Genomic DNA, 25,630 nt, shown 5'->3' on the forward strand with positions numbered 1-25,630 from the left:
TTTTTTTTTTTTTTTTTTTTTTTTGTAGAGAAAGGTCTCACTATATTTCCCAAACTGGTCTCGAACTCCTGGACTCAAGTGATCCTCCCACCTTGTCCACCCAAAGTGCTGAGATTACAGATATGAATCACTATGCCTGGCCAGAAAAATGCTTTTTAATAGCTGGGTGGAATTGATGTTCTGCCATTCATTTAGGGGTAGGGTTGAACTCTTTCAGACTTTCATAACTAAGTTCTTCCTTGGCTGGGCTGTATAGGTCTGGTGTTGAGGCTGTCTTAGGATACCTAGGGGAGAGTAGGGTCTCGTGATCAAGAGGTAAGCCCACACGGAGTGCACTTGGGTGGGAGGGCTGTAACCATTTGAGGCATGAAGAATAGCACTTAATTAATCCATGCCCTGCTCCAAGCTTGCACACTTGCACACTGCCTGCATGAACAGAGTAGAGACCACCGCTGAAAATTTTAAAGGAGCCTCTGTGTCTGAAAAGATGCTTGATGTTAGTAGTCTCCACATGGGTAGACTTGGAAAGGAACTCTGAAATCATGTAATTTTAATGTAGTGCCTTTTCTTTAGGATAGACATCAGTAGCTGTGTTTGTCAAGGGAGTCACAAAATAGAAATACCGTGGGACCCTTCTTTCAACAAGTAGAGAGTGATCAAAGGAAGGAGGAAGGAAGTGGAGTAACGACTCTCCTAATACTGCAGATAAGAGTCCTCAGTGAGGTTTCCCTAGGAGAGAGAGTTTAGGAGTAGTGGGGATGAGGTGGGGAGGTGGAGATGGGGGTGGGGGAGTGGGAGTGGGATGAGAGAGAGAGAGACAGAAAGAATTTGGAAAGACAATGATATGTCTTATAACTTGGAAACCAAGAATGTTTTCCACCAATAATGTTTTCCAAAGTTGGTATGTAAAGTTTACCCTTCTTTTTTGGCTATTCTAGCCACAGATGAGTGTTTCCTTGCCAATTAGAACATTCTTGAGGTGTTTTGTTTTCCTTTTCTTCATGTGACATTGGTTGTGATCCTATGATTGCCATGATCTATAAAGTTACTTTCTGGTATTGTAGGACATTCTAGGAACACCAATAAAACCACAATGTGCAGTGAAATCCTTCTGGTTTTTTTCTTCTATTTTTTTGTGGGGTTTTAATTTTTTTTTCCTATGAGAAAGACAAAGCAAAAACAAAACAAAGCAAAAACATTTCCAGGAGTGGATAGGTGGTTTATTGAATGCTTTCCCAACCTCTGTATTCTTGGGTCTTTTCAATGACTGTGAGTGTATCTCCCATTTGCTTATGGCTACTCAGTCACCTTTCTTGACAGGAATAGTAAAGAAATTGATCACGAGTGTTAGGGTTCTGGACAGGGTGAAGGCGGAGAGGTGCAGGAAGGCGTGCAGCACTGCCAGGGCTGGCAAGCCGGAGATGTGTGCTGGAAACCCAGAGATCTGAGTAGATGCAAAGAATTGCGACACACAAAAAGGTCAAGAAAGAAAAGTTTATTTAAAAGTAAATTAGAGACAGAAAAAGAAGGAAGAGAGAAGATTCACCTCCCTAAGGTGGGGCAGGGGGACCAAAGCGAGGAAGCCTGGCGACAGCCATGGCTCAAAGAGCACATGGCCACATCAGACTCTAGCAAGGCAATGGCTGCTGGTTGCTTGTGGTTGAGTCCTTTTAACCATTCCCCTAAACGGGGAGGATCATTAAGGTGATTGGGTGGTGGTCTGCTTCCACGTCATCACAAAGGGGCAGACAAGTACAGGTACTGAAGATGTCAGGTGATGGACAGCAGGCAGATGGGTGGGTTAGTCACATGATTGCTGCCATGGTGGGGCTTATCTGTGTCATGTAGTTCACAGAGGTCTGATTAGGTTAACCCTGGGGGCGGGGGAGGATTCCTGCAAGAGACTTATTAGACATTTGCAACTCACAAACTCTTATGACTTTGGCCTTGACAAGGAATCAAAAGTCTACTAGAGATTATTATGCTAAACCATGAATGGTTGGGCTGTCCTGACCTTGTATCTGAAGGAGATTTGCCAAAGGAGATGGGATAGGTTGCTGTTTGTCCTGCAGTAGAATGTCCAAACACTTTCTAATGGTTACGCTGAGGCAAAAAGACTAAAGTTTCTTCTAGGTTTCTATAGGTACCTTTCAGTGAGGATCAGGGTTGATGGGAAGAAATTAATGGAGTATCTTTTCTTTTGGCAAGAAATGCAAAGGTGATAATTATGCTTTAACTCTGGCCAAACCAGTAAACCAAGTAGAGAATTAATGCTACCAGTAAATGGTCATGCATGAAAGGTTTATTGGAGTGACTTGAAATTGTCAGAAATTCTCTATTCTTTTAAAGTCTACTTTCTGACTTTTCTGAGAAAAATTTTTTCAAGAATTTTGGAGAAAGTAGTCATGAATGTTGTAGAACAGCATTTCCCTAAGTGAGTTCTATACAATGTTAAAGAGTAGAGTGGATGTCTGCCTGTTATTTGCACGTGCTTTGATGCCTTCTTTCTGCTGGTAGCAGCACCCTGATTTGCTTTTGCGAATTCCCCTCCCCATCATTGGCCTGTGTGGTTTGGGTGTGACTGACAGCCACTGCAGGGTTCTGGATTGATCAGACCATTCAATCAATACATTCCGTCTCATCAGTTTCAGGAATTGGTGTAGGATGTGACCAGTGACAGTCCAGTGAGATTTATCCTGGATCCTTTTTGGAATTATTGAGAGAGAAAGGCCCGTATTTCACAGGGGTTGCTGAAAAGAGAGTATGTAAGCTCAGTGCTGAAGATCATCTTTCTGCCTTGGGAAAGAACCCCATTTGAATGAAGCCAATACAAAGGAGTGTAGAGTCCAGAAATTGGTACAGCAAGAGTTGTCATGACATTAACCAATACCCTGAGTCCTGCTAAGCCAGCCCATCCCTGGCCTTCAAGTCATTGATTTTTTCTGTTTTTGCCACTTTTTATTGGACTTCTATCACTTGCCACTTGGATCAATCACTGGGGGTTGATTTTGGAGTTTTGGTTAATGGAAAATGAAGAATGGGTAAGCCTCATTAAACACGTGTGGGAAATCCTGGGCATATCAATTTGGGTTGTCCCAGAAGTAGACCCTGTAGTAGGATGTGTGGGCAAGTAGTTTACCTGAGAGGTGGGAATTAAGACAGGAAGAAAAGGCATATCTAACAAGAGGGACCTTATCAAGTCAGCAACCACTGTGGTGGTCAGAATGTAATCCCATGAGGGAATGTTTCATAGTGATCCCAGCTAAGAAGCATGAGGGCTAGGATACCTCTACTCCCATCAGTTATTGATTGAGAACTGTTCTTGGGTGTGTTAATTTCACGATACTTAAGGCCTGTTCTGGAAGTGGGTAGAACAACCTTCTAAGGTTTCAGAGAGGGAGAGACAGATGGAGAGAGACCTCAGACAGAGGTGCAGATGTCAGCAGGACTCAAGGGTTACAGTCTTTAAAAAGTCAAGTTTTCTTTACTCCAGGAATTCTTAGATTTAATATATATATATTTTTATAATCAATATTTTTTATTATGATATTGTGGGGTACAGTTAAGGGTTAGGTATACAGATATGCTTCGTTCAGGAACCCTTGTTGATAAGAGGTATCTCCCCAAGATTCAATATATTAATATAGATATTAAATATACAAAACTGAAGTTATGGTATACAGTATTTTCCAAGTTTATTTTACCATAGAATCTTTTCATGGTACATTATATTTAGAATGTATACTCTACAGCATGTGATTTGAGAAATGCTATCTTAGAATATCCTAGACTTGGCCAGGTACAGAGGCTCACACCTGTAATCCCAGCACTTTGGGAGGTCAAAATGGGAGGATCATGCCCAGGAGTTCGAGACCAGCCTGGGAAACAATAGTGAGACCTCATCTCTACACAAAAAATAAAAAAAATTAGCTGGGTGTGGTGGCACATGCCTGTAGTCGCAGCTACTCAGGTAGCTGAGGCGGTAGGATCACCTGAGTCCAGGAGGTCAGAGGCTGCAGTAAGCTGTGATCTTGCCACAGCACTGCAACTGTGGCAAAAAAAAAAGACTTAAGGCACGACCAAGCTATAAAAACTTGCAGGACTCAATAGCAGCCACCTACAAATTTTGAGGTCATCAGGGGTCAAATATTTGACCAACAAAGGTAATTGTTATATATTTTTAGATTTTATTTTTTTGAGTTGGCGTACAGGCTAGAGTGCAGTGACACGCTCACAGCCACCACAGCCTTGACCTGCCGGGCGCTCAGGCAATCCTTCCGTCTCAGCCTTCCAAGTGGCTGGAACTACAGGCGTGCGCCACCTGGCTAATTTTTTGATTTATTGTAGAGATGAGATCTCACCAATTTACCCAGGCTGGTCTCAGACCCGTGGGTTCAGGCAATCCTCTCACCTTGGTCTCCCAAAGTGCTGGGGTTATAGGCGTGAGCCACCACGCCCAGCCTATTTTTAAGATTTTAACACATGATTATTGTAGATGATTCTACAGTCTGATCACTGTTTGAATGGTGAGGCAATACCGGCTCAGAGAGTTTCAGTTACATACTAAAGGCTGTTAATGAGTTTGTGCAAAGTCAGGACTAGAGTCTAAACTCAGTCTAACCCCCCTAACGAAACCATTGACTCTACGAATCAAGAATTTTATTTATTTTTTTGAGTTGGAGTCTCACTCTGTTGCCCAGGCTGGAGTGCAGTGGCACACTCATGGCCACAGCAGCCTCTACCTGCGGGGCTCAGGCGATGCTTCCCCCTCTGCCTTCCAAGTAACTGAAACTACAGGCACACACCACCACACCCAGCTAATTTTTTGCTTAATTGTAGAGATGATGTCTTGCCAAGTTGTCCAGGCTGGTCTCAAACCCGTGGGCTTAGGCCATCTTCTCACCTCGGCCTCCCAAAAGGCTGGGATTTTAGGCGTGAGCCACCATGCCTGACCAAGGATCAAGCATTTTAACTTAAATTCAAGTCTACGGTTGGAACCACATTCTGTCCTGTAATCTTCCAAATGCGTGGCCTGTCTTCTCCAACCACTTTTCTTTGTTGATGAGGATCTAGCAGGTCACTATCTGTTTTTTAGCTCAATTTTGCAAATAAAGGTCTGGGCACTGTGTACCCTTTCCCTGGGGCCGAACTGGCAGGCAGTGTTCATTCTTTAGGCTTGGGATTTGCTCTGACTTTTTCAAGAAGTCTATGTTTCCTCCCAGCTGCATTTAGGCCATAAATATACCCAAGCTCATGGATACCAATGAGTCAGAGAGACTAGGAAGGTCAAGAACTGTAGTTGTGAAGTAGCTTGTAAATGATTTCTTGTGCTACTGGACGTGGTTAGGAACAGTAGCTTTAACATGTAGCCATATTTATTGGTGGTTATGGACATTCTAAGATCTTGGCAAATGAATCTACAGTGGGCATATACCCACACAAAGGCTTAGCATGCTGATTTCTGGGTTATACCAGATGCTTTGCCCAAGTAAGTGGATCTTTAAGTTTAGGGACATGGCCTTGGCTCTCAAACTGAGAATAATGGGGAGATATTTCTGCAGAAGACAGAGGATAGGAAGCTATAGTTTGTTCTTGTCCTCTGTTCCAAGGGTGACAAATGGCAATGAAGGAGTGTTCTGCTGGTTGTTTCTGACCACCAACCCATTTATGCTGTCAACTATATGTTCTTTTTTTTTTTTTTTTTGAGTCGGAGTCTTACTCTGTTGCCCAGGCTGGAGTGCAGTGGCATGCTCACGGCCACTGCAGCCTCGACCTGCTGGGCTCAGGCAATCCTCCCACCTCAGACTTTCAAGTAGCTGGATCCACAGGTGCCCGCTACCACGCAAGGCTTATTTTCTGATTTATTGTAGAGACAAGATCTTACCAAATTGCCCAGGCTGGTCTCGAACCCCTGAGTTCAGGCAATCCTCTTGCCTCAGCTTCCCAAAGTGCTGGGATTACAGGCTTGGGCCACCACGTCTGGCTTATGTGTTCTTATATACAGATGCTCACAAACTTGAGATACAAATCATCGAGGGTCTGTCAGGTAAAAGCAGTAGCTAAAGATCTTCTAGTAATCAGGAATATTGTGGCCAAGCATGACTGCATCTATTCATTTCTGCTCAGCTTCCAAGACAAAAGAAAAGAAACGTACAGTTCATTAGGTAACTAAGTTGTGAAAATAGTTCCATTTTTCCTGTTACAGTGATACAGTTTTAAAAGCTTGCTTTCATTAAAATTGCTGAGTAGAAATGTCTAAATTGCACCTTTATTATGATTTACTTAGATGCGCTACATATAAATACCAAATAGTTAACTGGTCATCTCCCTCTCTCATTTCTGGAACTTCAACCTAGTACTAGGTTTTAAATGATGTCATCTACACAAATATATGGAAACTGCCTTAAACATGAAGGAAGAGTATTTGCAATCCCTTGGATTAATCCTCTTTCTTTTTCTTTTTGAGTCGGGGTCTCACTCTGTTGCTCAGGCTGTTGTGCAGTGGTACAATCATGGTTCACCACAGCCTCGACTTCCTGAGCATAGGTAATCCTTCTGCCTCAGCCCCCTGAAGACAGGAATTGTATCTATATCATTGGATTACTCTGGGTCAAATTATACACACTGAAATATAATTTCATAAAATAAAATCTCAATATAATGTGATAAAATTGTCAGTGTTGCCTGGGCATGGTGACTCATGCCTGTAATCCTAGCACTTTGGAAGGCTGAAACGGGAGGATTGCTTGAGGCCAGGAGAATGAGTCCAGCCTGGATAACATAACATAGTGAGATCTAGCTCGATTAAAAAAAATTGTAAATGGCTAGTTTTATCATACAATACTAGTATTTTAGTGGAAGAGTTATTACCATTGAAAATATCCAAGTTTCAGCAATCACGCATATGGATTCAGAATGGTGCCTATCTTCTGGTGGATAGAAAAGTGAGAGGCATGGTCTTTACTTTCTAGAAGTTAATTGGTCTGGCTAGACATGTATTTGTGATACAAAGAAGATAACAAAACTCAGATATCATCAGGCACTAGACTGTGTGATGTAGACTTTGAGATAAATACACATTCACAAAAAGGAAGAAATTCTTTGGGCTTGGAGGGTTGGAAGGAGCTTCCTGCAGGAGGAGAGGGAAACCTTGCTCAGTCCTTCACACCCCTGGGGCTCTGAAATGTGTTGCTGGTTTACTGTTTGCTCAGTGCTGGTGGGTCTGCATGTGGTCCAATTTATATGTTCTCATAGGTGGACATAAAGGAGCTGATTCTCCTACAAATATTCTCTTCTCTCTACCAAAGGAAGAACTCTTTCAACATGACTGTTCAGATATCTGCTTTTGCATTATCTATCTTTTCTCTTCCTCTTACTTTTGGGTTAGAACTCACTAAAAGGTATAAAAATATGCTAGATGTTTAAGTTTTGGGGTTCAGTTCACTTTCTTGAAATGAAAGGGCTTTTCTCAAAAGAGTAATATGCTGGGGTGTTTTCTCAAAAGAGTTGTGTGTTGAAGTAGAAAGAACAATGAGATTGGGAGTTGGGAAATGGAGATTTGAGTGCCAGTTTCCACATTTGGTTTTGACTTAATTTTGGTTGAATAATCAAATTTCTCAGTTTGCTACCTATACAATGAAAAACATGAACGCTTATATTGTTGTAAAGATCAAAAGGGATAATATAAGTAAAATTATTTTGTAACCTGTAGTAACTGATATAAATATGAGGGTTTTTGGGGTTTTTTTGAGTCGGAGTCTCACTCTGCTGCCCAGGCTGAAGTGCAGAGGCATGCTGACAGTGACTGCAGCCTTGAATTGCCTGGCTCAGGCAATCCTTCCATCTCAGCTTTCCAAGCAGCTGGGACTACAGATAAGCACCTCCACACATGACTAGTTTTTTATTTACTGTAGAGACGAGGTCTTGCCATGTTGCCCAGGCTGGTCTCGAACCCACGGGCTCAGGCAATCCTCTTGCCTCAGCCTCCTAAAGTGCTGAGATTACAGGCATGAGCCACCACACCCAGGATATATGAGGTGTTATTAATGAGACCTTAAATAAATGCATCTTTTTATCATTTGCAAAATGAAGATAGGAATTTTACCTACATCATTGAATTACTCTGAGAAGTATATGGAATCAAACAATCAAAGTCTTCTAGAATAGTGTGTGGCAAACAGTAAGTACTCAATAAACCCAGATTACAAAGACAAATAAGTTAGGAGGTAAAAGACCCTTTTGATTTTAAAGCCTTCCAAAAAAGTTTTTGCTTGTAACATTTTCACTAGTCAAAATTTGCCTTTGCCTTCTATGTTAAAAAATGTCATCTTTGAGGAAGGTTGATCATTCATAAAATAGTAGTTTCTTCTTACAATTGGGGCTGCCCAGATCAGGTGGGCAAACTGGCCATGTGGTTCTCCCTGGATAAGGGCCAGCTGAGAGGGGAATCAACTCTATCAGAGCTTGTGATCCAAGGTCTGTTTCTTCTATAATTAATGTGGTAACACGACAGCATTCATACTTCAGTTTTTGGCATAAATTAATAATTTGATTTTGAATTAATAATTATTCTATTGAATACAAACCAGACATCACCTCACTGGTATCTCAATGAAAGCATGAATGTCCCCCCAGGCACTTTGGACAGGTTTTCAGAGGATGACGTGGATGAATTTGGACCCTCAGTGGTGAGTGCCTGGATAAAGTGATATCTGGATCTAAGAGTCTTTGCAATCCCTTGGATTAATTCTCTTTTTTTTTTCTTTTGGAGTTGGAGTCTCACTTTGTTGCCCAGGCTGTTGTGCAGTGGCACAATCATGGCTCACCACAGCCTTGATTTCCTGAGCTCAGGTGATCCTTTTTGCCTCAGCCTCCTGAGTAGCTGGGACTACAGGCATGCACCGCCACACTCAGCTAATTTTTTGATTTTTTTTTTTTGGAGTTGGAGTCTCACTCCATTGCCTAGGCTGGAATGCAGTGGCACGCTCACAGCCATCCCAGCCTCAACCTATTGGGCTCTGGTGATCCTACTACCTCAGCCTTCTACGTAGCCCGAACTACAGGTGTGCACTATCACACCCGGCTGTTTTTTAATTTTATTGTAGAGACGAGATCTCACCAAGTTGCCCGGGCTGGTCTCGAACCATGGGCTCAGGTAATCCACTCGCCTCGGCCTTCCAAAGTGTTGGGATTATAGGTTGAGTCACTGAGCCCGTCCGATTTTTTTTTTTTTTTTGAGACAAAGTCTTGCTATGTTGTCCAGGCTGATCTCAAACTTCTGGGCTCATGCAACCTTTTTGCCTCAGTCTCCCAAAGTGCTGGGATAATAGGCATGAGCCACCGTGCTGGCCAGATTAGTTCTTCTTTTATTGCAGGTTTCTGTAAAGTGGTCAACCCACCCTTCTCCCGCAAATGCTATGGGTACATATTAGAGAAAATTACTCAGAGAGTTTATCCATAGACCTATGTATCTCATACCTGTTTATGGTTCTCAGACTTTATGTGTCATGAATGTAATTTTGGGGGGTAGAACTGATTCCTAAAGAGGAAAATTAATTTTTCTGGAAAGGTGAAGGGTCCTGGAAGGTGTATAACTTTTCTCAAACTAAAGATAATCTTTGCCAGAAGAATCTATCATAACTGAGAGTATCCAACTCTTCAGCCTTTATCTCCCCAAGGCTCATGCTGTTAGTCTCACAAACTGGAACCCACAGAGGAAGCTATTAAAAAGACTGGGGCCAGCTGGGCATGGTGGCTCAAGCCTGTAATCCCAGCACTTTGGGAGGCAGAAGTGAGAGGATTGCCTGAGTTCAGGGGTTTGAGACCAGCTTGGGCAACTTGATGAGACCTCGTCTCTACAAAAAATCAAAAAATAAGCCAGGCATGGTAGTGTTCGCCTGAAGTTCTGGCTTCTTGGAAGTCTGAAGAAGAAGGATCGCCTGAGCCCAGCAGGTCAAGGTTGCGGTGGCCGTGAGCGTGCCACCTCACTCCAGCCTGGGCGATAGAGTGAGACCCTGACTCAAAAAAAAAAAAGACTGGGGTCTGATCAGACGTGGTCTGTCGTAGCTGAGGGTCAGAAACTGTCCTATCTGGAGTGAGAACATTGTGATCCGTCAGCCCTGAGTTTCAGGGTACAGCAGTGACTTACTCTGTTACTTCAGCACCACGCACACAGTGAAACTACATTTCCCAGACTCCTCTGCACACAGGTGGGCATGTAACCGAGTTCTGGCCATAGCACATGGGTGGCAGTTTCGTTTGCCACTTCCAGGCCTGGCCTCTAAGACCTCCACTGACTTCATTTTCCTTCTCTGCACTCCTGGCTCAGAGTGGAAGCCCAAGGGACATTGCAAGCGGTGGATTGCAGACAGCAGAGCCTCAAATAGAAGAAACCTGGGGTCAGCATGGTGTCTCATGTCTGTAGTCCCAGCTATTTGGGAGGCCAAGGTAGGAGGATTGACTGAGGCTAAGAGTTTGAGACCAGTGAGGCCAAAATAGCAAGACTCCTGTCTCTACACACCCCCACACAAGGCTGGGTGTGGTGGTGCATGCCTGTAGTCTCAGCTACTTGGGAGGCTGAGGTGGGAGGATTGTTTGAGCCCAGGAGGTGCAGTGAGCTGTGATCATGCCACACACTCTACACACAGGGCAATAGAGTGAGACCCTGTCTCTAAAAAGAAGAAAAAGAAGAAGGAGGGGGAGAGGGAAAGGGAGGAAAGGGAGGGGGGAGGGAAGAGAGGAAAGAGAGGAGGAGGGGGAGAAAAAGAAGAGGAAGAGGAAGAAAAACTTGGGTTTCTGAGTTACCGGGTGAAAGATTGCTGCTTGAACTTTATGGGAAACACAGCTTCACCATCTCAAGCCTCTGAGACCCAGTGTTTGTGACTCTGCTGGGAGTGTTTGTGACTCAACACGCAGGAAGCACCTTGCTCTTCCCTAAAGGAAAATGAATGTCTAGACTCAATTTAACAGTGCATTCTATGACGGACACAATCGTAGGCTTGTAGCAAACATCAGGTGAACACAGGAATCTTCTGGAGCAAAATTGTTAACATGTGAGTTATTTTTCAGGGGAAGCATTTCCCGCAAACCCTCAGAATGCATTTGGATGAACTCAGGAGGCGACCAGACCTACACTCCACATAAATGAATCCAAATAGCTTGCCAGGTGGGCTTTTAGGAGTATTTCCCCAGCTTCCTTCACAAATGTTCCAGCGTACTTAAAATTCCTCTTTATTAGAATCCTCAGCCGGGTGCGGTGGCTCATGCCTATAATTCCAGCACTTTGGGAGGCCTAGGTGAGAGAATTGCCTGAGTTTATGGGTTTGAGACCAGCCCTGGCAACTTGGTGAGACCTCATCTCTACAATATATAAAAAAATTAGCCGGGTATGGTGGCGCGTGCCTATAGTTCCAGCTACTTGGAAGGCTGAGGTAGAAGGATTGCCTGAGCCCAGCAGGTTGAGGCTGCAGTGGCTGGGAGCATGCCACTGCCCTCCAGCCTGGGTGACAGAGTGAGACTCCAAATAAAAAAAAAAAAGAAAAATTATCCTCAGAGGTTGGGTGCAGTGGCTCAGGCCTATAATCCCAGCAATTTGGGAAGCTGAGGCAGGAGAAACATTTGAGGCCAGAGTTCCAGACCAGCCTGGGTAACATAGCGAGACAATGTCTCTACGAAAAATTTAAAAAATTAGCCAGGTGTGGTGGTGCACACCTGTAGTCCCAGTTACTCAGGATGCTGAAATTGGAGGATCCCTTGAGGCCAGGAGTTTGTTGCTGCAGTGAGCTGTGGTCACACCACTGCACTCCAGCCTGGGCGACAGAGTGGGATCCTGTCTCTGAAAAAAAGAAACTTTAACTCGAGAGTTAGAAAACTAACTCAGGTGGTTCCTGTAAAAATGTGTATGTGTTACCTGGAAGAGGTACCAGATTAATCAATTCATACCTATTAGTGGTATCCAACTTCTCAGATTCTGAGCAGAGCATATAATCTTGAAGGGACGACACACTGGTCAGATGAAATTTTGTTGGGGACAGAAAGGTTGAAGAGAGATGGAAATGTTTAGAATGAGAGAGACTTACCGTAGGTAAGGAGTATCTGGTTGGGAGACTACAGTTTAGCTGGATTCTGTCTCTCCAAGTGTTTCTGAAGGAATTCAGTCATCTTTAAAATTCTGTGTTCTTATATTATTTATTTGAGACAGAGTCTTCACTCTGTCACCCAGGCTGGAGAGCCATGGTGTGATTATAGGGTTCAATGAATCATTTAGAATTACTGTAACCTTGACCTTCTGGGTTCAAACGATCCTCCTGCCTCAGCCTCTGGAGTAGCCAGGATTACAGGTATGCACCACCACACCCAGAAAACTTTTTATTTTTGTAGAGATGGGGTCTCACTATGTTGCCCAGGCTGGTCTCAAACTCCTAACTTCAAGTAATCCTCCTACCTCAGTCTCTCAAAGTGCTGGGATTACAGGCATGAGCCACCACGCCCGGCTCCTAAAATCCTGTTTTGATTCAGGTCTAGAACTGATGTTGGCAGTAGATGACTAATCTCAGTTCAGTGCCAGAATGGTGGGTTAGAAAAACAAACGATCATATGAAAAGTTTTTCTAAACCTCCCCAAAGTTTTCCAAAGTATCTGTGCCTTAGCCAGGCATTCTTCCTTCTCTTCCTCTTCTTCATCTTGCTCCTTCAGTTTTGGCAGCTTAACCAGTTCAGAATCAAGCTTCAGTTGTGGGAAAACCTGTGCCCCAACTAAGGATGTAAGAAAAAAGTGGCAAAGAAAGAGGAAAGGTAGTTACCTAGTCCCTGATTAAAGAGTGGCTGAATTCAGGCACACATGTTGGTTGTCAGCCAGTCACTGGCAGGTTGTGTGGGTTGAGTTGGTGGTAATATGTATATGCCTGTCTTGCTTCCCTAATCAGTGAAGTTCTGTTTTCCTGTTGGCCTCCAGCCATCTTTCATTAACGAACCACAGACTGTGAGCTCTCTGAAGGCAGAGATAGCTTCAGTGACCCCCTTGTCCCGATGCACAGAACTTGTGCACAGACAGGCAGTGAGTAGACGTTTATTTAATGAGCCAATCAGTTCTGAATCCTTACCTTTTATTTTTCTTCTTCATGGGAGAGAGCAAACCAACCATCTAAATGTTATTTCCCCACCCCCAAACATATTTCTCTGAAAGGCAAATTCAAGGGAACTGAGAGTTGAGATAGATTAAAACACATTGCTCCTGACTTGATTTTTGCTGGGTGCACCAACTGATTTCCATGAGCTGCAGTCTGGTTTCTGCTTGTGTGTTTATTTATTAAAGTTTTTACTAGAGACAGGGTCTTGCTATGTTGTCCAGGCTGGTCTCGAACTCCTGGGTTCCAGCAATCCTTTCTCCTCAGTCTCCCAAAGTGCTGGGATTACAGGCATGAGCCACCATGTCTGGCCAGTCTGACTTTTTTGACGGCTTTGGCACAGGTAAATGTTTATTTTCTGACTAACAAATATATTCATTTTGTATGTGCCATGGAAAAGACTGTACCTAATTTTTAGAGTTTGATGAATTGTTTAGATAGAACTCATTAAAATGTTCTCTGGATTTTTTAAACCCTGCACTCCCAGTTTTTGTCATGACCTTGTGTCCACACTTCCTTCTCTGTGGGCCTTTTCTTATTCCACGTTTCTTAACGCAGGCGAGAGGAGTGTAGCAGATAGGATGTCATCAGCTGGAAGTGAAAAGAAATACAATGAGAAATGGTATAAACAACCTGGACATTTAAAACAATTTGAATTTTCTTTTTCTTTTAGAGACAGGGTCTTGCTGTATCGCCCAGGCTGGAGTACAATGACACAACCATAGTTCACTGCGTCCTTCAACTCTTGAGCTTAGCAATCTTCCTGCCTCACCCTCCCAATGGCTAAGACTACAGGAGTGGACTATCACACCCAGCTGATTTTTAAAAATTTTTGTGGAGAGGGGGTTCTTGCTGTGTTGCCCAGGCTGGTCTCAAACTTCTGGTGTCAAGCCATCCTCTGTCTCAGCCTCACAAAGTGCTGGGATTACAAGCAAGAGCCACCGTGCCTGCCTGGACATTTATAGTTTGTCAAATGATAAGTTTGGAGGCAGGGTAGTTGTAGAGTTAGTTGTAGAGTTAGTTCACTTGGAAGCTCAACCAAGTGAAGTTCCCGAGTAATTTCCACCTTCCTCCTCTGCCACCCTCATTGGCTTTTGTCCTCAGACTGACACCTTATCGTGATTGCAATGAAGTTGTGGCACCTCCAGCCATCACCTCCTCACCAGCCATGCTGAGAACAGAGCAATGGACTTCCTTCTTCTTGAACATTTGATTTTAAGTGTAAGAGTTTTGGGGATTTCCCAGAAATCCCACTACGGATCTCTTCTTAATCGTATTGGCTCAGCCTGGGTCACATGCTCACCCCCAAACCAATCACTGGAAGAGAATTGGAATTCCTATGATTCACTTAGATTCATTAAGATATATCTTTGGGAATGGGGTGTGCCGCCTCTTTGGAAGCATAAAATTAGAGTTGTGTTATCAAGGAAGAAGGGTGCAAGGGCTGTCGAAAGAAGGCAAGGGGAGGTGATTACAGGCTCCCTAGGGAAACTTTGGCTTCGGGAACAAAAGGGGTGATCATTCAACCAGAGGCCAGCTGCTCCTAGTAATCCCACCCCCACCCCCCAACCAGGATTGCAACCTCCCTCCCTGGTACCCAGTTACACTGTGCAAGCCAGTTGTTTAGGGGATGTCTTGCTTCACCAGTGGACATTAGGGCCCACCATGAGCATCAGGATTCCCTAGTGGACAGTTACAGAATTTTTTTTTAAACTAAAATTTTATTGAAACTTCAAAAGAGAAGCAGAGTTCTAAAGTAAGAAGTAAAAGTCTTGTTTTTCCCTTATGCAAATCCTGCTGTCTACAGAGGCCATAAGGGATAACATCTTACTATTTATTCTTCTAGACTTTATAATGGCAGGTTTTAAAAAATACATCATCAGGGTGTGCTTAGGGAAAGAGATGACAGCTTTTTTTTTTTGAGTCAGGGCCTCACTCTGTTGCCCAGGCTGGAGTGTAGTGACCTGATCACAGCTCACTGCAGCCTTGACCTCCTGAGCTCAGAAGATCCTCCCACCTGAGTAGCTGGGACTACAGGCAGGGACCATCACGCCTGGCCAATTTTTTGTAGTGATGAGGACTGGCTATGTTGCCTAGGCTGATCTTGAGCTCCTAGACTCAAGCGATCCTCCCGTCTCGGCCCCCCAAAGTGCTGGGATTACAGGCATGAGCCACCACATCAGGCTGATATCTTTGTAATTAAAGTGATAGCCTGGGCTTGTCTGAGTGACAGTTCCCTGGATTCTCTAATCTCACACCACGCAAGCCACCCAGGGCCAGCCTAAGGCCTTGACAGTGCCCAGAACTGGACCAGAGAGTGTTTCTTTTGGACATGGTATTTTGACTATTCAACTCCAAAGCACCAGACAATGATGAATTTTTCCAGGACGTTGCACCCACTTTTTAAAATAAAACATATTAGTTTTGTTATAAATCAGTGAACATGGTTCATAATAGCAATAATGCCCTTGAAATCTCTTGATCCTGCCATCGAAGAATGGTGTGCCAGAGTGTTTGCTGCCCTTGGCTTCACCTTGGGCTATTAACTAACAAATCAGTTATTAGCTGGTGGTAATGACCAATTTTCAAGAGATGATTGCTTAAATATTGCCCACCTTGAAAAGAGAATTATTACTCAACCGAGAACTGAGCCTTTATTTTCGACTCAGTGGAGCTAATGATCTTATCTCACTCCACCGTGTCTCCCTCCCTCAGCAACCCCCCCAGCCCCCCCATCTGCCTTCCTCCTGGTGATGAGGAGTGTGAGGATCACGTGGTCACGTAACTGCCTCCCTCTCGGCCTCAGTGACTTGAGTCCAGGAAAAGTTCCATATTTAATATTTATTCACCAAGCAGCAGTGGATGAAGACAGATGGTAATGAAATCAGTCTTGCTGAGAGTGACCACAATGATAATAGATTCTTTATGATGTCCAGGAATCCTGGACTCTTAGTCTCTGCTTAAATGCATGTTGGCGCCAACTCTGTCGTCTTAAGCTTTAGTATTCTTGTCATCCTCCTGACCTCTCCTGGACCGGAGCAGGCAGGCTGTGCTGAAGGCATCAATCTGTCTTTCTCCTCATATAAATGCTTTAAACACCTATAGCCACAAATGACTCACCAGCAGAGATTTTTCAGAACTGGAAAAATGTGAAGATAAAATAAAGATGCTGGTGGAAGGCCTGGCACTGGTGTCCGGGCTGGTGTTGCTGGCACTGCCCTGTGCCTGTAGCTGGTTCTGAACAGCCAGGGTTACTCAGCTGAGCTTGCTGGGGATTTCAGAATGCCTCCTTTCCAGCATCGTTTTTTTTTTTTTTGGGTCCTGGAATGAAACCTGGAGAGAGGGAGTGTGGGCTGGGAAAGAAAAAGGGGGAATGGGGGAGATGTAAAATGAAGTAGAGTTGGCAAAAAATCATGATCCTGTCAAATGAGTAAACTCAGAGAGCTGATTGCACTGAAGATAGCGGTATCCTGGGTCACGCGGAGCTTTTTTAAGCATTCTGGCAGCCCTTTTTAGTAATAAGAGGTAAATCATTCTGACGTCCCTTGCTATTCGAAGCATTAATCATGCTGAATTCCTTTGTTGTTCTGGGGTCTGGATCAAGTGTAATTCTATAGGAATGCCATTGTAATCTAGTATTAATTAATCTCTGTGTTATAGAGAGTGGTGCCAAAAGCCTTTCTCTGCATTTGTTTGCTTGTACATCTGTTATTAGCTTAGTTAGTACTTAATTCTAGCTGGGGAGCTGTTCCTCCGCTTTCCTGTTCTCATCTACATCTCAGTCTTGGAAATGGGCATTTTCCTTGGATAAGAACTAGGGCAACTCACATATCAAGGAGGACCTTGCTAAACAAAAGGGGTAGGAGAGGTGGGAGACTGGTTACAGTCTCCTTGAGGGTCTGAGAAGACTGGGGTTCACACTCCAGCTCTCCCACACGTCCTGGCTGCGTCACATTTGGCCAGTTATCTAACCTCAGTTTCCCTATCAGCAAAGAAGACGTTATAATGGTTCCTACTGCCTGGGACTTTGTGAAGATTAAACAACAACCAGTTCTCTCTTAGGTGATGACAAAGCCTTCCCAGGCAGGGGATACATTTGACAGGATGGGCCTCAGTCAGTCACTCTGCAGGAATCTTTGTTCCAGGAGGCAGGGTGTCCGGGTAGATCATGGCCAGTGTCACTTCCAACTTGAAGATTTTGAGTGTTTGCAGGAGAAACCATGTGTTCCTGGCTCCAGGAAACACCTGCCTGCCTCTGAGCTCTTCCCAGAATACGCCTGAGCAATAATAGAGGGTCAGAGGCTGAGATTCTTGGCTTTTCAGTGGTAAATAATGAATGTTGCACCAGCTGCCAGTGGACTCTGAAACCTTCTGTTTTGAGACACAGAAGGAAAGAAAAAAACACACACAGTAAAAATACCCAAATATGCATTTATCGGGTCCATCATCTTAAAATAGCTCCCTTCAGATTTCAAAAAAGGCAACTCTATCCTCTTTCCTGGCTGACTTTCTGCATCCTGCCGCAAAACAAGACTACTGGCCTTCGATTTTGACCTGGAATAAAAAGCAGTATATTTTTATGACCTGGTAACAGTCACATTTCTACACCATAAAATATTAAAGCAGGCATGACAGTGCCTTTAAGATCTTTGAGGCAGGTGCTATCAAAATGTTCCCCTTTATTATTTATTTATTTGCCTCCTTCTGTATAGCCAGCCTTAAATGCTTTTCAGGCCAAATAATTAAATTCCATTATGGAAAGCGGGAATTGTTTGGCAAAATGTACTCACTCTCGTTATTAGTCCCTTGAGTCCCCAGAGGCACTCCATGGAAGGGAATAGAAAAAATTGGGCTTATGTTTACATGTGGGATATGCAGTATGACATATTGGACCCTCAGGAGGGATGCTAGGGAAGAATCCAAAGTGGGAAGGGGGTACTAGAGGTGCTTTTCTTCTAGCCAGTGTTCTTCTGGAGCAGGGGTCTGCAAACTCTGGCCCGTGGGCCCATTCAGCTCATTGTCTCTTTGTGTACGTCCTATGGACTGAATATGGTTTTTACATTTATTTATTTATTTACTTATTTGTCAGGGTCTCATTCTGTCGCCCAGACTGGAGTGCAGTAACATAATCATGGCTAACTGCAGCCTTGACCTCTGGGCTCAGGTGATCCTTCCACCTCAGTCTCCCAAGTAGTCTGGCTATTTGTGTGTGTGTGTGTGTGTGTGTGTGTGTGTGTGTGTGTGGTCTTACTTGTTGCCCAGGTTGGTCCCCAATTCCTGAGTTCCTGCAATCCACCTGCCTTGGCTTCCTGAAGTGCTGGGATTACAAGTATGAACCACCACGACCGGCCTGTTTCTTAATTTTTGTAGAAGAAGAGTCTCACTATGTTGCCCAGGCTGGTCTTGAATTCCCGGCTTCAACGGACCCCCCTGTCTCAGTGTCCCAAATTGTTGGGATTACAGATGTGAGCTGCTGAGCCTGGCCAGTTTTCACATTTTAAATTGTTGGAAACAAATCTAAAGAAGAATAATGCTTTATGGCATGAGAAAATTATAAGAAATTCAGTGTCCAGAAGAAAGTTTGATTAGAACACAGCCACAACCATTCATTTACACTTTACCAATGCTATGTGAGTGCTCCTTCCAGTTGTGTGGTTGTCACAGAGGCCTTATGGGTGCAAGTCCCAAAAGATTCAGTCTCTGTCTCTTTGCAGGAAATGTTTGCCAATCTATGTTCTAGTGGAATTTAGATTTGGGATCTGGAAAGAATAGCATTGGAGCTACAAGGTTCAAGGTCCTGTACACCCTTGATGCATTTGGATATGGACTTTGATGTTGATGAACCTGATTCTTCTCTGAAATGGCCACATGGGCAAGTTAAGACAAGAGGACAGTCATACTCTAAAGTAGTGTTTCAGTCCCATAACATTCTCCCCAAATGCAGCTCCCGAGATTGTATATTGGGTGACATCCCTTCCCTCCCTCTTCAGTGCCTCCTTATTTCTCTCCTCCTCATCATCTTCACTGCTACCACCCACATCTAATGACCATCCCCCTTGTTTTTGGGAGAAAAAACCTCCCATGTGGTCAGTTTCCATACTTGTCCAACCAGCAGTTCATCCTCCACATAACAGCTGCAGTTTTATTTATTTTTTTGCATCAGGATCTCACTCTGTTGCCCAGGATGGAATGCACTGGCACGATCATGGCTCTCCGCAGCCTCCAACTCTTGTGCTCAGGTGATCTCTCTGCCTCAGCCTCCTGTGTAGCTGGGACTACAGGCATGTGCCACCACACCCAACTAATTTTTTTATTTTTTTGTGGAGATGAGATCTCGCTATGTTGCCCAGGCTGGTCTTGAACTGCTGGGCTCAAGCAATCCTCCCACCTCGGACTCCTGGGGTTGTAGGTGTAAGCCACCACACCTGGCCTTGCAGTGATATTTGAAGAAACAAAAGCAAGACCAAATATGAGGGAGGACAACCCCCCAAAAAAACCAGAATTATCTTTCAGAGGGCGGGCCCCTTGTAGTATACTCAGAATTTGTTCTTCTGGATCAGTCAACCAAAATTTTTGTCTGGAAGATTTGGTCATGATTTGCAGAAGGAAAGCTCTGAGCTGTGGAAACAGGTGACTGATTCTTCCACCATGACATCATACCTGCCCACAATGTGCAGCAGTTTTTGACCAGAAATGTCATGACCCTGTACTCCACCCTCCCTAGTCACCTGGACTCGCCCTGAGCAACTTTTTTTTTGTTTCCCCAGATGAGAAAAGTTCTCAAAGGGACAATTTTTGTCTATGTGGAAGAAGTGAAACAAAAAATCGCAGAAGCACTAAAAGGCATAAAAATTGATGAGTTCAAACACTGTTTTGAGCCTTGGAAAAAGCATCTCAGTAGGTGCATTGCATCAGATGGAGAGTAAAGTTTAAACATGTAAGAATAAATATACAATTTTTAATAAATAAATTCTGTTTTTTTTGGGTCCCCCCTTGTAACTCCCTTCAGATGGATGTCTTCCCTACTTCGGTCAGGTCTCTGCTCAAATGACAGCCCCTGGGAAAGGCTTTCCTTGCCTATTCTTTGTAGAGTAGCCCTCACCTCATCTCCTCATTATTTATTTTGTTACTCCTTTGTATGTCATCTCAGCCTTTGCCATTGTCTTAGTGATCTGGGTTGGCTTACTGGAGTACACTTGATTTCTCTGGCCAGAATGGGGTTCCATAAGAGTAGGGTATTTCCAACATCTCACTTGAGTACTCAAGAGAAGTTTGTTGAGTGAATGCATGAATGCATCGCTTGTTCATAGAGGTCTGTACAGTGCCTGCATCACTTTCCACCTGACTGTTCCCCCGTTGTGTGCTGGCTTTCTTAGCTTCCACGTCCTTGCTCTCAAGGAGACCTGTGGCTAGTAGGAGACACATGAATTAAACACCTCTTGGCATTTAAATTTCCTGCCATCTGTACCCTTCCTGTTGGATCCTGTTCTTGTTTGAGGCATTTTGAACATATCCATCGAAGGCTGCGAAAACCTTCCTGTGCGTAGCAGACTGTCAGGCTCCATGCTTATCCATCTGGATCCATGTCATGCTCCTCCCTGATTGCTTTTGCTTCTATGACCTGTCCCTGTCACTCTCTTTGAAGAACACCCTTTGGTTACTGGAGTGATTTTGCTTCTAATCGCTGATAGTTGGAGATGCCGGGCAGATTTACCTGCTCTTAGCACCTAGTTGATTTGTGGGGAGGTATGAAAGACCAGCTTCCTCACCTCCAACTGAGACAAACTCCAAGGTACACAGTTACATGCCTGGACTCCCTATGGAACAAGATTTAAGCTACTCTCCATGGAAATTTGCTAGAAAAAAAGCCTTTGCTTAGTTTTTCCTTTACCAATTCCTCCTGGGAGCGTTTCCTTAATAAATCACTCAGCCACAAATTTTCCTCCCTGAGTCTGCTTCTGAGAATGCCACCCAACACACTGGATTTCCATATCCCAGAGAGATGCACTCACATTTAATGCGAAGGAAGTATATACCATGGGAGTATCAGTTGCTGTGGCAGACCAGTGTTTCACATATTTTTTGGTGGGTGGGTGGGTAGCATGAGGCCTAAGACAAGAGGACTTCGGAGGGTCCTGAACATTGAACTATGTAGGTGACTTATTATTTTGATAATAATATGACAGACTTGTTCTTAGAAAAGGAATCTTACAAAAAGAGGAAGCTAGGAATGTTTTTATTTGGCCAATAATTGTAAAAAAGTTAACATATATTTAGTTTTATGGTCTGTCAGAGCAGGGGTCATGGAAGGAAAAATATGATTTTTACATTTAGGCTGGTCTAGGTCAAGGCCCATTTTAGAATACGTGCTAAGCATTCCTGTGGCCTTCATCAATACGCCAACAATCCTTTTTATCTTGCACATTCTGCCACTAATTTGAGATCATCAGGCTCACAATGACATGGTTTTTGCCCTCCATCCGATGGTTCAATTAGTCAAGATTCTGAAAAAACCAGTTGGAACATTCTTTTAGTCCCATCTATTCAAGCCAGCCAACCTTTCGAAGCTGGGTGGGGATTCTGAAAGCAACAGATTTACCCAGCCCCAAGGTGTCAGGGTTATGACTTTTTGATGGGCTCCTGGAAGGATGGAGGAGGCTGCCAAACCACTTTCTACATTGGACAATGCCAATGCCATTAAAAAAAAAAAAAAGGAGGGAAGAGCTTTCTTTCTGTTGGACTGTTTGGAATGAACAACCAGTTATGGCACTGTCATGGAAGAACACCTTTCCCGTTCTCCTGCTGTGACACACTCCAAGTCATGCAATCATGTTGATTTCAATTCTTTAGTATCTTGGTGCTACCTGGATGCCTTTACTTGAATGATACATGGAATTAGTTCCACAGTTCTTCCCCTGCAATTAGCATATTAATGTAGCAGATTGATAAGTTAGAAGGATGGATGCTTGAACACACAGGCTGCCTTCTTCTGAGGGCTCCGGCTAGCAGTCTCTTTTTAAGAAGGAACCTTAGTGCCTTGGCACCAAGTCACAGGATTTAAAAAACAAAAGGCATTGTCTAGGTCAACCTCCTCATTTTACCTGGAGAAAAACTGGGGCTTAAATTGATGACATGAATAAGGGACACTTGTTGGACCCATATTAGCTAGTAGGGTCAAAGGTAATTTGTTCTTTAAGTAAATGGCAATCCACTCTCCTTGGCCTCCCAAAGTGCTGGGGTTACAGGCTGAGCCACTGAGCCCGGCCTTTTTTTTTTTTTTTTTTTAAGAGGCAGGGTCTCACTCTGTCGCCTAGGCTGGAGTGCAATGGCACAATCATTGCTCACTGCAGCCTCCAACTCCTCGGCTCAATTGATCTTCTTGCCTCAGTTTCCTTTGTAGCTAGAACTACAGTCACACACCATCATACCTGCTTTTTGTTTTGTTTTGTTTTTTAGAGATGGTATCTTGCTATGTTGCCCAGGCTGGTCTCAAACTCCTAGCCTCAAGCTATCCTCCTGCCTTAACCTCCCAAAGCTCTGGGATTACAGGTGTGAACCACCATGCCTGACCAGTGAACACAATTAAGTACCAGGTGTTATGCTGAGTGCTTTAAATGCATTATCTCAATCTTCACAAAATAAAGTCAGCCTCACAAGGTCAACATCAGGGATCAGATTCAGGCAGGCTGACTCCAGACTCCGGGGCAAACAATTTTTAGCCCAGCTTTGGAGTGAGACTCACCAGGTAGGCTTAGCACAACCTCGCGTACTTGGGCAATTACTGAACACCTCTGGGATTCAGTTTTCTTTCAGTAAAATGGCTTCTGCCCCCGGGGTTGTGCTGAGGATCAAATGAGATAATAGTAATGAAAGTGAGTGCTTAATCAGCCAGGCAGGTAAGGCAATCGGCTATCTTGACTTTCTAGAAACTTTCCCACTTTTGGTACTTTGAGTCTTGCTGCCTCAGAAGTCCTTCAGTTCTGGATCCATCAGGACAGCTGAATATATGTATAGTCACTTCCACGCGAGGCCCATCCCTGCCTACAGAATACTTGGGCAAAGTGCTAATAGATTTTGGAGAACAAGAAGCAGCTCAAGGAGGCAAATGAATTTCAGCTGGTGTTCAAAGCAGCTGTCAGCTCTTGGACTGAAAGACACCGGGGAAGTTCTCCCTGATAACGCCTGTGAGAGAAGTGGGGGCGTAGCACAGAGTGTGGGACCAAGGGCACTTGCCAAACCGCGGTGCTAATACTTCGCATCTGTAAATCTGTCTCTTCCGGGGCTCCCAGAGCCTGGCGTGAGTTACTGACTTAAAGAGGGGGTGGGGGGAGTCGAGGTGGCAAACTCAGCCATCTTTGACATCCTGAGGTATAACTTTCACTGGTCCCTCTTTTATAGAACGGATTTTGGTAGATTTGAATCTGACTTTGCCATTGATTCACTGCATGATATTGGGCAAGCGATTTCGCCTCTTTCAGCCTTAGTTACTGTGTTTATAAAGAGGCTTGATGATAATCCCAGGCTCCTGGGATGTGGGTAGGACTGAATAATTGTACTTGGCATGAAGAAAATTATCAATGATTGGTAGTTACTGCCATTGATTACTCTCCTGACTATTATTAATTATTCTTTTAGGGTAGGGTTGTCAGATTTCGCAAAAAAGAAAAATGGGATGTCCAGTTAAATTTGAATTTTATTTTATTTTTTTTAGAGACAGGACCTCACTCTGTCACCCAGGCTAGCATACAGTGGCACAATTATGGCTCACTGTAACGAAGACCTCCCGGGCTCAGGCAATCCTTATGTCCCAACTTCCCGAGTAGCTGGGACTATAGGTAATACCACCACAACTGGCTAATTTTTTGATTTTTCAGTAGACACAAGGTCTTGCTATGTTGCCCCAGCTGGTCTCAAAATCCTGGGCTTAAGCAATCCTCTTGCCTCAGCCTCCCAAAGTGCTGGGATTACAGGCGTGAGCCACCGCACCTGGCCTGGACTTTTTCTCATTTCCTATTTCAGCATGTGAACAACTGAGGCAGACCATGGACCCATCAGAATCTGGGAGATATCACATAAAAATACAAAAATGGTATATGCTCACCTAACTTTTGCGCCTTTGTTGGATTTGTTTCTATATGTATATTGCAAATATTTCTTCCCAGTATGTGACTTTTCTTGCCACTTTCCATAAAGAGGAGTGTGTAATCTGCTTGTGCTTGTCATATTTATAGTTACTTGTTCAGTGCCTGCTACTCCAACCTGACTGTAAGTACCATGAGGACAAGCATTGAGTCTCTCTCTCCCTGGCACTAACACAGTGCCTGACCTACATAGTAGGTATTCATTAAGTATTAATATATAAGTAAATCTACACATCAAGGTCTTGTGTAATACGAAGGGCTTTCTTTTTGGTGGTTGTTGTTGCAGTTTTTAAAACAGAGGAGGGCAGAAGAGGTTCAGTGTAAAATCTTTGCCACCTAATCCTGGTCTTAAGAACATGGGCTCTGGGGTGCAACTACCACTTACTAGCTCTGTGACTATGAGAAAATTAGATAACCTTTCTGTGTATCAGAAAATGTGACCTATCTCATGGGATTGTTGAGTTAATAGGTATAAGGCACTTACAGCGGAGCCTGGCACATAGTTTGCACTACATTAGTGTTGCCTGTTGTTATCTTTTTTTTTTGCAGAGTGAAAATCTGATATTTTCTGATTGCAGGTTTGTAAGTCAGGGAGTGTTGGCTTATTCTGCATGACAGAGGAGCAAAGCCTTGAAATCACAGGGGCATCTGGGTGTTGGGTGGAGAAAGGCTTGGGTAGGGTACATCCTGGATGAGTTGCCTGAAAAGTGACTTTGAAAACAGTACTGTCAACCACAAATTGTTAAGACCAGCAGAAACCCTCTAATCTGATGTGACAGGAGCGGTAGCACAGTTAATGGGGGAAAAAAAGGTTAAATCAGAGTATCATAAAAAACACATTTATATGTTTTATTGTAACCTAAGACACAGAAAGCACGTGCTTGTATACTCACCATCTGATGTCTGGCCAAGGTCTTTGTTTTCTGGCCAGTTTCTGCTTTTGGAGTTTCCTGCCTTTCTTGTACCAGGCAGTTCATAAGGCATTATCTGTAAACTCTAGTTTTTATTTTTTTAAATTGGAGTAGCAATTTAAAAGAAACTTGGGAAGTCATCCCAGGCCAGAACTCTTCCAGAGGTTTATTCCTATCCCCTTATCTTTTATCACGGTGCTTTTTCCTCCAAAGATTGACTCTGACAGTAATTTCTCTCTAAGTGCACCTTTATCAAGTCTGAACAAAGCATTCAACTTAGTTCTGATAGACACGAGAGCTGTATTTTTATACTTATATGTTGTCTGTTTGTTTATATTGAATGAAATTGCATAATCACAACAGCAGCACGACTGCCACAGACAAGTTGAGGCACTGGGTTGGGCACAGGTTAATTGTACAAGTTATGGGTAGCACGGGTTTATCCAGTGGGTCAG

The sequence above is a fragment of the Carlito syrichta genome, unplaced genomic scaffold (assembly GCF_000164805.1).
Source record: "Carlito syrichta isolate Samal-C Ts95f unplaced genomic scaffold, Tarsius_syrichta-2.0.1 Scaffold301856, whole genome shotgun sequence".
Lineage (NCBI taxonomy): Eukaryota > Metazoa > Chordata > Mammalia > Primates > Tarsiidae > Carlito > Carlito syrichta.